General features: G+C 43.4%; 1 long non-coding RNA gene across 2 annotated transcripts in view; it reads left to right on the plus strand.

Annotated features, from left to right (window-relative positions):
- Window positions 1-4,669, plus strand: part of LOC116275722 — a 71,106-nt gene extending 66,437 nt beyond the window's left edge. For both annotated transcript variants that reach the window (XR_004184912.1, XR_004184911.1), the window contains exon 3: window positions 4,206-4,669. This is a non-coding gene — a long non-coding RNA (uncharacterized LOC116275722). The remainder of the gene's footprint in view (window positions 1-4,205) is intronic.
- The last annotated feature ends 11,155 nt before the right edge of the window (window positions 4,670-15,824 follow it).

The following is a 15,824-nucleotide window of genomic DNA, read 5'->3' on the forward strand; positions in this document are numbered from 1 at the left end:
TTCTTATCGAGTATGGTAGCCAACAGGTGGAAACGACTCACATGTTCATCAATGGATGGATAAGCAAGTTGTGGTGTATACATGCACACACACACACACACACGAATATAATTTAGTCTTAAAAAGGAAGGTGATCCTGACAAGTTACGACATAGATGATCTTTGAAAATTTCTTGCTAAGTGAAATAAGCCAGTCACAAGAAGACAAATATTGTATGATTCTACTTACAGGAGGTACCTAGGGGTAGCCAAAATCATGGAGACAGAAAGTAGGATGATGGTTTCCTAGGGCTGAGGGATAGGGGTATGGGAGTTGGTGTTTATGGATAGAGTTTCAGATGGGGGAGATGAGAAAGTTCTGGAGACAGGTGGTAGTGACGGTTGCAAAACAATTTGAATGTACTTAAATGTCACTAAATTTTATTTAGAATTGTTTAAAATAGTACATTTTATGTTGTATATTTTACCACAATAAAAAAAAATGAAAAAAACAGAGCAATTTCAGATTCCCAGGAATACCTCAGTCTGGGACACTGCTTTGACCTGTGGATGTCCCAACATAGGCCAGGGCGCCAGGACCAGGCCACTGTCCTTGGTGAGATGAGGAAAAAACAGACCAGTGCCCTAGCTTCTCCTAAAGCTTAGGTTTATTCTGGGTTTAAGTTTATGTCAATCCCTTTCTGGAGAGTGGAGGCTTAAAATCTTCTTCCTTTTGTGAAATGAAGAGAGAAGCAGTTGATTTTTTTTTAATGTATCTATTTGGCAAAATAAGTATTTGGTACGCCATGTTGCTACCCTCAAAATAAGCTTTTAAAGCTTATTTTAAAAAACTGATTAGTGAAACTCAAAAGTATGGGAACTGCTGCTTTTTAAAACTGGCATGTGGTCCTGTTATTTCTTCCCATTTTGATGGCTACACTTACTCAAGGTGCGTTGAACAAGGGAAAAATTATAGCTTAGCATTCTAGAGCCAGATTCCACCATCTCCCTCAGCGGCCTTTGCAAAACATAAGGAACTACACAGATGTAAGCTGTTGCTAACTCTCTTTCAGTATTTATTGAACACCTATGGCAGACTCGGAGAACAAAGATGAATAAGGTTTGGTCCCTGCCCCGGAGGAGCCCATGGCTCGGCAGGGGAGGCAGTCACATCAACAACCAACTCTAACATAATGTGATAAATTCTGTCATAAAGAGATGGACAAAGTGCTATGGGGAGCATGAGGGTGGGGGTAGTAAAACCGAAACTTTATCCCAATGTTTTACAACTTTTATAATAAGGAAATATATTGTCTAAGACTTGAAGTCAAACCCTTTTGGCTGAGACGTGGGCCCATTTCCCCTCATTTTGATCTCAGATTAGAAAATGATCTTCACAGCAGGATGTGGGCAGCAGTGGACTGGGAATTCAGGGTTAGGATCTGTGGCAGAAGGCACGTTTGAGGCACATGGCATTTATCAAACCTTGACCATGTCAGAGGGAAGAGCTAAGGGCTCATGAGCTGGGTGAATCAGACAAGACCCAGGGTGGCCCAGATTTCAGAGGACAGAGGAAGGCAGGAGGGCTACATGCCCAGTCCCCACAAAGACCCCAAGTGACACAAGGGCAGGAAGGCAGCTGTGGTACAGTATTAAGAACTGAGTTAGTCCCTGAAATGAAGGGAATGACTGATAGAAAAAATAGCAATAGGCATTGTTTATTGCAGGCATAGTGTGCACTAGGCACTGTGCTGACATCCATTATTTCATCTAATATTCACAACAATGCTGGGGGTATTAATACTTTTCTTATCCCCATTTTGCAGATGAGTTAACTGAGACTTAGCGAGGTTACTAACTTGCCCCAAATAACTTGAATAGAGTGTGCTAGAGGTAGAGCCAGGGCTTGATGTTAGGACTGCAGGACCCCAAAACCCATCTCCTCCAATCCAACCTCTCATACCAGTTCCAGCACAATTCCAGCTTCCAGATGAGTGTCTCCACCTAGATATTCCACCAGATCTCAAGTTTAATGTGTGAAAGTGAAAATCATGTCTCTTCTGCTCACTCCAGTTAGTAACCACATTTCTCTTCTGTCAGACTTAAGACCTCAGCTTGTTCTTTTCTCTTCTCCTTTTTGCTTGCCCTATCCAGAAGGTTACCTAGCTGTGTTGGCATCCAACCCAAACTTTCCATTCCCACTGCCATGGCAGCAGTTCAGCCCCTTGCTGCCTCCCACCTGCTAATTTGTCCGGTGGCTACTAGTCTCCACTTTCTCTGATGGATAAGGACTTTGCTGCCAGATAAAGCCTCTTTTAAAGCTCAGTTCTGATTACCTCATTCTCTGCTCAATTAAATACAATATGAATAATAACAATCACTTTCTTCCTATGGACTCAAAAGAATGTTTGGACTCCCTAGTTTGTCATCCAAGGTCTTTAACAGTATTCTTCAGCCTAACTTTCCAGTGTTAAATTGCATTAAGTTCCCCCCTTGAGTTCTTTTATTCTAAGCAAACTGTCCTTGAACGTGCTTTGTGACATCTGTGCCTTTATTCATGTGGTGCTGATTGCTTGAAATGTGTTCTCCATCACCTCCGCCAGCTGACATCCTAATAGTTGTTTAAGATTAAGTTTCAAGCGCCACTTCTTCTCTGAAGACTTCCCTCCTTACCCTTGTTGGAAGCGACCTCTCTTTCCCTAGGATGCCAGTGGCACTTTGTACCATGTAAGGCAATGGTCCCGTGCTGCCCCATACCTTCGTATATACTTGCCTTAACTGCCCTGTTAGACTTTGACCTCCTGAAGACAGAGATCTTCTCTTACTCATATTAGGTTCTCCGTAGGCCCTCACTTGGGGAATTCAAACATGTATTCATTGAAGGCATGAATGGAGTTGGACGACAGTGATAGATGAAAGAATGAGGGAGCAGAAAGAAAGCTAGGTTCCAGTAACCTCATCAAATACTCTAGGTGCCCCTAAGATTCCTCCCGAAGAGATAACTCCAACTTCTTCATTACTATGATTTTGTTTTAGGCTCTGCATTGCTGCTATCATGTCACATTGTCTTCTCTTTCTTTCTTGGCAAGCCATTGTCTTTTTATTCCACTTTACCAGAAACGATCCCACCTTTTAGGATTACATCAACTCTCTTTCATCACTCCAGAAACTCATTTACACTTATTTCCGGGATTTGCATTTTATATTATAAAAATATCCTTACAGCTTTCTGTTATTTACATTTGGGGATTTAAATTTGTGATTGTTTGTCCTTGCCCGTATTCCTTAGTTATCTTTTTACCCAGAGCAGGGCCACTGTGTTGTACAAAAGTGGGGACACTCTTCACGTTGTAGCCTCTGCATACAGTGCTGTCTGGAGTTGAGCAGTGCTCAGCCTGCTTAACTGTATGTAACAGCACTGACCGTGGACCCATGAAAATCAGGTGCACATTTAGCTGATTTTTTTTCTTTTTAAATTTTATTTTTCCATAAATTATTGGGGTACAGGTGGTATTTAGTTACATGAGTAAATTCTTTAGCAGAAATTTGTGAGAACTTGGTGCACCCATCGCCCAAGCAGCACCATATTTTTAGTCTTTCTTTTTTTTTTTTTAGATGGAGTCTCACTCTGTTGCCCAGGCTGGAGTGCAGTGGCACGATCTTGGATCACTGCAACCTTCATCTCTCGGGTTTAATTGATTCTCCTGCCTCAGCCCCTCGAATAGCTGGGACTACAGGCACCTGCCACCACACCCGGCTAATTTTTTTTTTTTTTTTTCAGAAGAGATGGGGTTTCACCGTGTTGGCCAGGCTGGTCTCAAACTCCTGACCCCAGGTGATCCACCCACCTCGGCCTCCCAAAGTGCTGGGATTACAGGTGTGAGCCCCTGTGCCCGGCCCATATTTGTAGTCTTTTATCCCTTGCCTCTCTCCGGCTCTTCCCCGCAAGTCCCCAAAGTTCACTGTATCATTCTTATGCCTTTGTGTCCTCATAGCTTAGCTCCCACATATCAGTGAGAACATAGGATGTTTGGTTTTCCATTCCTGAGTGACTTTACTTAGAAAAATAGTCTCTAATCTCATCCAGGTCATTGCAAATGCTGTTAATTCATTCTTTTTAATGGCTGAGTAGTGTTCCATTGTATATCTATACCAGAGTTTCTTTATCCACTCATTGATTGATGGGCATTTGGGTTGGTTCCATGATTTTTCTTTTCTTTTTATAGGTCATTGTGGGCTCATTTGGACTCTGAGTATCTCCAGAAGGGCCAGATTGGAAGCCAACTGCATGCTGGTTTCTTCGCCACTCAGAGAGTTTCAGGAAACCAGGCTCCTGTTTGGACATCTCGCCCTTGTCTGGTCAGTTACTCCACATGCAGAGACTCCATAGACTGCAGATGTGAGAGCTCAGAGTCCCAGAAGCCACTCGCACGTGCTATATTTCACATTTGGGTATTCAGATTGGCACTGAGAGAAGAAAATACTTGGAATCCAACAGCATTGCCAATTGTGAGAAGTTAGTTGTGGCCTTTTGTGTCAAAATTATGTGCCTGTGTAAGCCCTGGGTACTATGGCAATGGGTCCTGTGTAAACACCAAGACAAATAATGCTTTATATTAGTCTGCCACCTGTGGCTGTCAAGTTACCCAATCACCAATTCATCCTTGAATAAATGTAGCAGGCGGTATAATTAGATGTTTCCCCTTCAAGCGTTGGGACTACTTACCCCATGTGGGATGCCCAGCTCTCTCTGAATGCCATGACAACTAGGGATGGGGCCTTCCCTGCAGGGGAGTCATGGTGTACAATTTTCTTGGAATTCAATGTGAGTTTGAAAAGAAAAATGACCCAGAGGAGGACAAGCAAGAAGAGACAGCCCATTAGCAGCCGAACCATATGACAGAGTAAAAAGCAACTTCAGAGCTGTCAGCGCAACAGCTGGGGGAGCATGCCAAGAAGCCAGATGCTGCTGCTGAAAGACCATTTTCCACAAAGCTTGGGCCTGTGATGTTCATCTCAGCCCCATGTGTGGCCCTGGGCGCGGGGCTTTATTGCTGGATAAAATAACAAAGGCGGGGGGGGGGGGGGGGGATTGTGTGCAGGCCCAGGGGCTGACTTAGAAAGTAAAGCAGACAGCAAGAGGTGGGAATCTTGTTCATTACAAACCCACCCACATTATTAGAAATAGGAACTCTGAACGTACTCCCTCTGTAAATGATTTATTTGGAATACTACCTAACAAGGGGCATATTTTCATTTGAAGCTAGATATTAGGTTGTTGAGATTTCACTGCTAGATCCTCCTATCAGACTTCCTGGCTGTGGTTCCAGGGATATCCATACATGTGAAATCTTCTGATATTGATCGTCATCCCAGATAAGTGGAATTTGTTCTCATTTTACAGATGAATGAACCAAAAAGAATCTTACTGACTTAAAGGAATGCTAAGTGGCTTGCTTAGAGTTATTTCGTTTGACATCTCTAGGAATAGAACTTCCTGAGTGCTGAAGCCTTTTTCTCAGCACATACTGTTAGCCGCTTACCACCAGCCTGCATTTTCTGTGGCTCTTTTCCTCTCCTTGTCTAATTCCGCAAATTCACCTGTTTCCATGCTCTCTCCCCTCAATCCCACTACCCTGGACTAATGTTATAAGAAATTAAGGCCGGGCCTGGTGGCTCACGCCTGTAATCCCAGCACTTTGGGAGGCTGAGGTGGGCGGATCACCTGAGGTCAGGAGTTTGAGGCCAGCCTGGCCAACATGGCAAAACCCTGTCTCCACTATAGCTGAGTGTGGTGGCATGCACCTGTAGTCCCAGCTACTCAGGAGGCTGAGGCAGGAGAATCACTTGAACAGGGGAGGCAGAGGTTGCAGTGAACTGAGATTGCACCATTGCACTCCAGCCTGGGTGATAGAGTGAGACTCCGTCTCAAAAATAATAATAATAAATTAATATATTTTATTTCATACCCAAAAGATTACTGGAGGAATCTTTACAAAAACCTTTAAAATCTTTACAAAAACCTTTAAAAAAAAAGGCGTTTTTTTTTTTTTTTTTAGATGGATTCTTGCTCTGTTGCCCAGGCTGGAGTGCAGTGGCGCAATCTCAGCTCATTGCAACCTCTGCCTCCCAGGTTTAAGCGATTCTTCTGCCTCAGCCTCCAGAGCTGAGATACAGGCAGGATTACAGGTGTGCACCACCACACCCAGCTAATTTTTTTTTGTATTTTAGTAAAGACAGGGTTTCAATGTGTTGCCCAGGCTGATCTCAAACTCCTGAGCTCAGGCAATCCACTGGCCTTGGCCTCCCAAAGTGCTAGGATTACAGGTGTAAGTCACCACGTCCAATCAGAGAAAGTATTTTTTAAAAGATTATTTACTGGACAGCATTTCTGGAAACAGGCTGAATAGATACTTAAAAAAAAACCCTTAGGTGTGAAGAAATGATTCATTCTGCATCAAGTAAATAGAGCAGTCAGAAGATAAACCATAGAGAACAAGTTTTATACATTTCCTGAAGACCTTGCAGGGTAAGAGTACTTTGCCTTCATGCTAGGGGAGCTGAGTTGAAGTAATTTCTAGATGTCCACTATTGGTTTATTCCCCTGACTGAAGGAGAGCAGATCTGGGATAATGTCAAGTATGGGGCCATCTAAGAATCAACACCTTGTAGCTGGCATGGAGTGTGGTTCTGCCTCGACAGTGTGCTCACGAGGGTGAGCAGGGGAAGGGCTTAATCACAAAGCTGTGGGTGTGGTTAAGGGAAGCAGAAACTGTGGAAAGCCTACAGGAGTGAGTAGCTACTGAGCCCTGAGAGCTGTAGCTGTAGTTGGAGTTGAGGATCTGTGGCCTTCAGAAGAATATATCCACTCCATTGAGACCCAGGAGGAAAGAAGCGAGGGGAATAAATATCTTGATCTCATTCTCCTCTTGCCCTCTGGTCTCCTGCTGATGCCTCCCACTGGCTGAACTCAGCTGGAAGCCAGGGGGTAAAGGGGCCCAAGTCTCAGTTCAGGCAGGGCAGCCTTCCTGGGTACAAAACGGGGAGGAGAAAGGTGAACAGAGGATGTGGAGGGGCAAATATAGCTGGTGCATATATTGGGAGATACTTGGCATAGCTGGTACATGATTTACACGGGCAGTTAATGGTCCAGCTCTGTCATATTGGGTATTTGGGTGCTATTCACATCTGCTTGGGAGTGGCTTGCTTTCACACAAATAGGAATCTTTAGGAAAAAAAAAAAAAGACTGGCTTAATATAGGTCTAACTGGAAGATGTAGCTCAGAGTGTGGTTAGATTGATCACTATGGGATTTTGGCATATTCAAAGTTACTTGGCAAATATTTTTTTTACAATAAGATTAGGGAGACACTTATTTGCTATGTAAAAATCACCTTGGCCAGGCTCACACCTGTAATCCCAGCACTTTGGGAGGCTGAGGTGGGCAGATCACGAGGTCAGGAGATCGAGACCATCCTGGATAACACAGTGAAACCCCATCTCTACTAAAAATACAAAAAATTAGCCAGGCATGGTGGTGGGCGCCTGCTACTCTGCTACTGGGGAGGTTGAGGCAGGAGAATGGCATGAACCCAGGAGGCAGAGCTTGCAGTGAGCTGAGATCATGCCACTGCACTCCAGCCTAGGTGACAGAGCAAGACTCTGTCTCAAAAAAAAAAAAAAAAAAGAAAAGAAAAAAGAAAAAATCACCTTGGCCCATGGACAAGAGCTGGAAGGAAAATGATGAGATTAAAAGCAAGTTCATGGTTCATGGTGGGAATGGGGAAATTTTCTCTTTTCTAATTTCCTTTGTTGCTATTTTAATGCAGTTTTTGCAGTAAATTAGAATTAAAAAGAAGCCACTAGTCCCCTAGATGAGGTTGTTTAGGTTTCTGGACAATTATACTGGCTATACCAAGTATCTTGGGTAAGAAAGATTTTAAACATGAATATTTCTTGCCTGAGTCTTGGAAACTTAAACTAGAATCCATGTGAGGCTCATTTTAATAGAGCCCTCTAGGTTTTTAAGCATTTTTTTCCATAATTACTTCTGTTTTCTTTATAAGCAGTTTTATGGGGAGTGGAGGGGAGGTATTTTCCTTTACCCCTTTGAATGTCTTCATGCCCAGTTTCCAGGTCATTGTGGATGCACAGAATGAGACCTAGTCTCTTATACAGCTTCATTGAAATGGGACATTCTATGCTCTGAGACCTGTCTTTTCTTTTGGGAGGCACAGGGAGAAAGGTTGTGATTACTGGGTGTGGGGCAGGGAGCCAGTGCTTTTTATCAGATTATTGCAAAGAGCAAGAGCCTCCCAATACTTACCTCTTCCCTGATGAGGAGGCTGCTGGGTGTCACTCATATTGATCAGCGCATGGAGACCAAATGCCAGACATTGTTTCTAGCACATAACCCTAAGAAGCGGAGACAGGCGGCTTTCCTACTCCTCTTTCTAACCACAACTGCAAACCTGACTCCAATATCTGTGGACTGTCATGAAAATTTACCCTGAGAAAAATGTTTTAGTTGAAAAGTATTGTTTCTGATCTCATAGACTGTGACCAGTTGACAAGTTATCTGAGCTGAACTGGTTCAGCGGCCTGGCTTCCAGATGTGAACTGGGAGTTTGGCTTTTCATTCTCCTCCCACCCCCATCTGCCCAACAAAGACCAGAAAAAAAAGTTGTTTTTTTTTTTTTTTTTCAGAAGAAAAAGTAGCCGGCTGGTTCTTGGCATATATCTCATATCCTCAGGTGGGGACTATATCTAAAGAGAGTTGTATTTCTATGGAATAGAGATACCTACTATTTTATATAAACTGTGACAAGATAGTTTTCTGTCTTAGCTCAGTGCAGGGAGTCAGCACAGTTTGAGTCAGAACTTACCAGTAATTGATTATGGCTTCCAGATTTATGCCAAAATTTAAACATAAAAAAAGACTAACAGGCAAACTTTTTTGACTGAGCCTGGTTGCTTGGTATTCTCATCCTTGGTGAGAATTTTTTTTTTTTTTTTTTGAGGCAGAGTCTCACTGTGTCACCCATGCAGTGGCACGATCACAGCTCACTGCAACCTTCACCCCATGGGGTCAAGTGATGCTCCTACCTCAGCCCCCTGAGTGAGACTACAGGTGCACACTAGACCCAGCTAATGTTTGTGTCTTTTGTAGAGATGGGGTTTCATCATGTTGCCCAGGCTGGTCTTGAACTCCTGTGCTCAAGGGGTCTGCCTGCCTCGGCCTCCCAAAGTCCTGGGATTACAGGGGTGAGCCAAGGCACCCGGCCTCCTTGGTGAGAAATTCAGAGTTGTCTGAAATGTCTTCAACATCAATTGTGCACATGGGTGGAGTCTACGAAGACAAGGGATGGGCTCTAGCCTCAGAGGATGGGGCGGCAGGAAATAGAATTGAGAGGCCTGGATGTGGATCCAGAGCGTCTCACGGGTTCTGAAACAAACCCACGGGCTGTACACGAGTCCCTTCTGCTTCTGCGTTAGCTTTCTTGCTCATTTAAAAACTGGATTTTTTTTGTCCATGTGTATATAGTCCAAGCAGCAGGCCATGTGTTAGCGGATGTCTCTACGTCGGGGTTGGAAGGTTCAACTTAGGTTCAAAGCTTTACCTTCAAAGAGTCCAGTGAACTAAAGGCAAGTTAATGGACTCTTCTTTCTGAAGCAGTTTAGAAAAATAAAACAAAAAGATAATGGATTTTTCTGTTTCCTTTTTTAATTTTCAAAAGAGAATACTAATTGCTTACCCTGTCAGATGCTTGTGATACTTACATGAAAAGCATATCTGAAAACCTTAAACTATGGTTGCTTTTATTCAAATTATTTGTTTTAAACTAGATTCTTTTCATGTCTCTCTTGTCTCACTTCCTAAACCTTTAAATATAGAAAATGTGAACTATAGTAAAGAAGGTGGCTAAACCCCGAAGAGAGTGTGTGAGACTGAGGGTCAGGAAAGGCTCACAGCTCAACATCCCGATGCTGTAAGATGCACAGAGTTAGGTGTGTCTGCAAAAATGTCCTTTTCGAAGCACAGAGCACTCCATGTAGTTTTCTAAGTGTCAACCCTAAAGCCCAGACCATCAGAGGTGGTGGAAGTCCATTTTCCCCGAAGGTTTCAATTGCTCCCAGGCCAGTCATAGGACAAGCAGCTCCCACACTGGACTTTCACTCAGATCCGAGTCTCTGAGGAAGAACTCTCTTCAGCTCTGCTTAGTTGCTGTAGCTGTGCTGGGAGAGACCAAGTTGACGTGCAAGGACAAGACGAAAACAATGTGAATTGTTTCAAAATCAGAGACAAATGTAAACGAATACAAAAATAACAGCACTCCCTTGACCCTGTATCTTTGAGGTTTTCAGGGCTTCAGAACTCTCTAACGTATTGTTTCATGGTTTAATCTGCTTTGCATTTCTCCGAGTTTAGCAGTGCTGGGAGAGTGGGGTACAGGACTCTAGGAACTTAAACAAAGGACAGAAAAACGAGGAATACTTGGTGACATTAAATATTTAAAGCATTTTTTGTTCTTGTATCCCATCATGAAAAAAATTATCCCACCCTTGAAAAAAATTTATACAGAAAGGCTTTTCAAATAAATTAGTATGTGTATGTTTGTATTTGTTTTGCATGTGTGTGTGTATATATATATATATGTTTGTCACTGTTTTAGGATGGATTTTGTGCATCACATTAGAATAATAGAGAAAATATAATAGTAGTAAAGCGCAATGGGTACTTACGGGCAGTGCTTTTCCTCCTTCTTCCTTCCATTGCAGAATTTTTGCTCCTTAGTTCAGCTAAAACTGGGTTTTTGCCACACAACCAGGGAACATTAGGAATGTGGACACATTGAAGGGTTAGTAGAGAGAAATTTATTGGGCGAAAAGAAAAAAAACTCTCAGCAAAGTGAGAGGGGGTCCTGCTAACAGGCCCCCACCTCAGATGGATTCCAGGTCATCACACACGAGCCAAAGAGGCCAGGCCTCTCACCCCTGCACAAGGCGTGACTTCTTATGGCTCCACCTTGTTCTAGTGCTCAGGTGAATCGGAGATTCTCTGGGGACCCTCCCCCTTATCTGCCTCCTGCATCTATCACTTCTTTCAGGATATCTAAAGTAAATCTGTAAGATAAAATTCAGGGATGGTAAAACAGTTTTTGATGCTTTAACAATTTGGAAATGAGATACATATTCATGTTAACTTTTAAATTCAATTCATTGGGTTAATCAAGAACCTACTAAGTGCTAAGACAAAAAAAAATAAGTACACAACTCAGTTCTCATTCCTAAGCAGCTTACAGTCTTGTCAGAGCTGGTTGGAATCCGGGCAGGGTGAAGCCTGGACACAAAACCTGGACACAAGATGACAGGAGATGCACAGTGACATGCCGAGATGGCATGATGCATGTGTGTAAATGCAAAAGTGACCCAGTGATGCTGAGAGGGAAGGAATGACGGAAGTGGAGGCAGACAGGAACCACGAGGCCTCCGGGAAGTTTTTCTTCCCCTTACAAAAAGGTCTCGGGAGAGCAGTTGTTGACTGCTAGGCTTGGCATGTATGGAGACCAAAGAGGGAAGCAAATGGTGTGAGCCGCATTTCCTTCCTCCCTGGTGGAGGGTGGCATCAACTGGAAAGACGTTCACGCTTTGCTCTAGGAGACAACAGACCTCACTGATTTTCAGTGAATACATCACCAGGCCACCAGAAACTGTGACCAGATCCCAGGCTTCCAGGCCTTCACGGCTCCAGGAGGCCATAAGCTGTGGGAGGACAGCAACTCAGTGTTTTTGTTTATTTTCCCTGGACTCCCAGAGTGGGGCTTTGCTTGAGGCCTGCGGCTGATTTCGGCTGGTCGAATTGCATTAGTTCTGATGATGCATTTTAAATGTGAGGTCCTGGGATCCTTACCATCTTTCAGTTTAAATGTCATCACTCAGGGAGGTCTGTCTGGATTGCCCTACCTAAAGCGATCACAACCTCCCTTATTCTTCAGCACAGCATCCTGTTCATTTCGTTCATGGCACTTTTCACATATTGTTTATTTTGCTTACTAATTCTGATGAAGAGAGCAGCCCTCTGTAATAAGACAGTATTATATGTCAGTAGTTTTGGAAAAAGAAAGGTTAAAGTCTCAATAGGTTTTTAGTTCTCCTTGCAAATAGCCTTCTGGAAGTTTACTTGTGTATGACCATGGTTCTACTTCCCTGCCCTTACTGAGTATCACAAGGTCTCCTCTTCCCCATCTGAGTGTCTGGACCCCAAAGCCTTTCTCTGAGTGGTGCTCAGGGCTCTTTGGAGTAATTTTGAGGCAGCCAGCCTCTGGGGTATGGAGGTCTCAGTCTCTGGGTGGTGGGTACTCTTGTCTGTCTCTGCAATGCCCTTCTCGTCAATGACAAGACTGTATTTCAAATTCTGAGTGTATGGTCTCTTTTTTTCCACTTCAAGATATTTGGTATTTAATATCTGTCTGTGTTGCTGGGTTAGACACCCCATGAGGGCAAGGACCATGTTTGCCTTGCTCTTCATTATATTCCTAGGGTGTAGCGTAGTGTCTACCCCATACCAGGTTCTCAGTCAATATCGATCATTACTTCTTCCAATTCCCAGCAGCCCCACTTTCCTCCCCCATCTTCCAACACCTGTGTAGCCCACCCGAGCTTCCTGAATTTGAAGGGTAAAGAGGGAGTAGAGGTAGAGCAACTTCTTCTTGTTCTACTGACTGGTAACAAGCTCTCTTTTGCGGGGTTTGGGGAAACAGTGGAGGAATACAAAAAGTTCCAAGAGAATCTTTTCCTTCCTCCCTGCCCCCCAGCACACAATCCAACTGATAGGTGACAAAGTGCTAGCAGCCCTCACTCTCAGCGCCTCCTCAGCCTCAGCGTCCACTCTGGCGACGCTTGAGGGGCCCTTCAGCCTGCCCCGGCACTGTGGGAGCCCCAACCGTTGCATTCAGCCTAGTGGCTATTTTTTAAAGCAGACTCTGCTCCTCTGGAAGTCTCTCGCCCGGCTCCCTATGTGGGCTGTTCTTGTTCTTGGATGCTTGGATTGCTCTTTATCTACTCGCCATCTGTGTAAGGGGATCCTGCCAAGATGATCAGATGTGAACTCAGCGCCAGAAACATTTTAATTAATTTATGGTGATAAAATGCGAAAAGAAAACCATTGAGGAAAACCTGGGCCAAAGAAAATTAAACATAAGAGGAAACAGAGAAACTAGGGCCGTGCGGTCTTGGAAGGGAGGGCCTGGTTGGCAAGGAAGCCAGTAAACTCTTTCTTTCTCTTGCCCTCTTCACTTATTTAAGCAACACCCAAGTGGAAAAGCTGCAGAGGACCTTGTGGCAGGGACTGGAGGGGACAAGGGAGATCACTGAATAGCCTGCTATTGGCGTGGACTTCTTGATTAGGGCCTTGAACATGGGTGTGTAGGAAACATTGAGAGCAAGGCTGCAGGGTTGCAAACCTCCCTCTAACAGGGGTGGCCAGTATTTCTCAGGTGAGGAGAAGAGTGAAGGTTCTTAAACTGCAGCTCTGGAAAAGCATCAGCACATGTTTAAAGAAGTCACTAGAGTAAGTCTGATTTCATTGCAGTCTGGCATACGTACTTAGGGTAACATCTATACTGAGAAAATACAGAAGAAAACTAGTATTAGCTAGTTTTGCTCCTCCTAAGACAAAAACAGGCCAGCAATGTTTATTTGTAGGCTACTGGGACATTTGACTTATTTGAGATGTTGATTCAATTTAGTTTTCCTTTCTTTTTTTTTTTTTTTTTTGTTTTTTTTTTTTTTTTTTTTTTTTTTTTTAATAGGAAATAACTACTGAGGGTTGAAAAAGACAAACTTCTCAGTCCTTCCCATTGAATTTTAGAAGAAGACAAAAGAAAACACTTGGGAACCAGCACACAAGAATTTGGTCAAAATAAGGCGTTATTTAACTAATTAAATAATTTAATTTCTAATTTATTTGGGTATCACATATCCCTATAGATTTGATGGTCTCAAATCTAACTGGTTCAATTGAAAAAATAGACTCTTAAAAGCAACTGGGAGAAGAATACAGCAGTCAAAGGGAACAAAAGGGGACACATTAGCTGAAGACAAAGAAAGAAATGAGAGAAAATTCTCAGTGATTTGAAAAAATCTATAGCAGGCATTACCTATTTGTCCTAATTAAGAGGGAACTATGTAAAATTGAATAAATAAATTTATGTTGAGCCTAGCAGTAGATTATTTATACAGCTGATTTAATAGGATAATAGAATTTTAGAGCTGCGACTTCATACCATGGGTCTGAATCAGAATTGCCTAGAGAGGTTTTCTTCTTTTTTTAAAAAATGTATAGGATTGGGCCGTACTTGCCAGGATTTATGGGGTTGGCTTTGGGATGTGCATTTTAAAATAGCTAGTGGGTGAGTCTGACATGCATTCCCATGCATCTGTTCATCACTTATGGAGTGCCTACCCAGGGCCAGATACTATGGTGCGTGCTGGAGACACTATGGTCAGGGAAAAAAGACATGGTCCCTGTCATTATGGATGTATGGTTTGTGGGTAATATGCACCTTTTTATTTTCAGCTAAAAACCTGATTACCCTGAAAGTTGAGTGGCCCTTGCCTGGATCTTCCAGTTAGGTGGTGGTAAACTGGAATGGAACAATACCCTAATTTCCCACTTCTTATTTCCATAGTCTTTCCACTAACTACCCTTGCTGATTTTCAGATATATTTTATTTAGGCTTATATTGAGATTCCAGTTGTACTGGAAAAAACAGCTGAGTTTAGATTTAGGTTCAATTCCTTGCTCTACTGTGTATAAGCTTTATGATATTGGGCAGGTGAGTAACTTCTAGCAATCTTCGTTTCTGTATTAGTCGCTTTTCATGCTGCTGATCAAGACATACCCAAGACTGGGCAATTTATCAAGAAAAATAAGTTTAATGGACTCAGAGTTCCACGTGGCTAAGGAGGCCTCATAAACATGGCAGAAGGTGAAAGGCACATCTTACATGGCGGCTGGCAAGAGAGAATAAGAGCCAAGTGAAAGGGGAAACCCTTTATAAAAACATCAGCTCTCATGAGACTTACTCACTATCACCAGAACACATGGGAATTATGGGAGAAACACGTGGGGAAACATGTGGGAATTATGGGAGCTACAATTCAAGATGAGATTTGGGGGAGGCAGAACCAAACCATATCAGTTTCCTCATCTGTAAAACAGAATCATACCTACTACATGCAGGTGGAGGGTAAGGATGTGAATATTTGATGAAGTCATATAAGCAAAAGAATCTAGTCCACTGTCTAGCACTTTGGAAGATCTCAGTTAGTGGAAATTCCTTCCAGTTCTTTACAGGAGGCAACACACCCAAAACTTACGGGGTGTTGCTGGAATGGGGCGTGTGGGGAGCCATCCTGGATACTGGCAGAGTGGCCCAGGGTGGCCTTACCCTTTGGAATAGACCAACTCAGTGTTAGGTCCCCTTGGCATTGGGTGAATTCTGCCCATCCAAGCAGCAGTGGTGTGCATAGGATGCCTGCGGCTAGTCACTGGGGCTCACAGCAAGGCACTGGAAGCCTTTCCAGAGCAAGTCAGAAATTCGGAGCTAGCACAAAGCAGTGGCAGTGATTTCAGAAGCCTCCCACTGAATGCTTTCTCAATTTCCTGTGCAGACCTGTCAGCTTTGCCCTAGGGGCATGTTGTGGTTACATTCCAAGGTTGCCTGCTGCTGACCAGCTCAGCTTCCTTGGCCGCAGCCTGAGTCTTCAGTGAGTTTCCCCACTAGAACAGAAGTCACCACCCAAACTTGTTCCGCGTACCCGCATCAGATAATGGGACTGAA

The sequence above is a fragment of the Papio anubis genome, chromosome 7, assembly GCF_008728515.1.
Source record: "Papio anubis isolate 15944 chromosome 7, Panubis1.0, whole genome shotgun sequence".
NCBI lineage: Eukaryota > Metazoa > Chordata > Mammalia > Primates > Cercopithecidae > Papio > Papio anubis.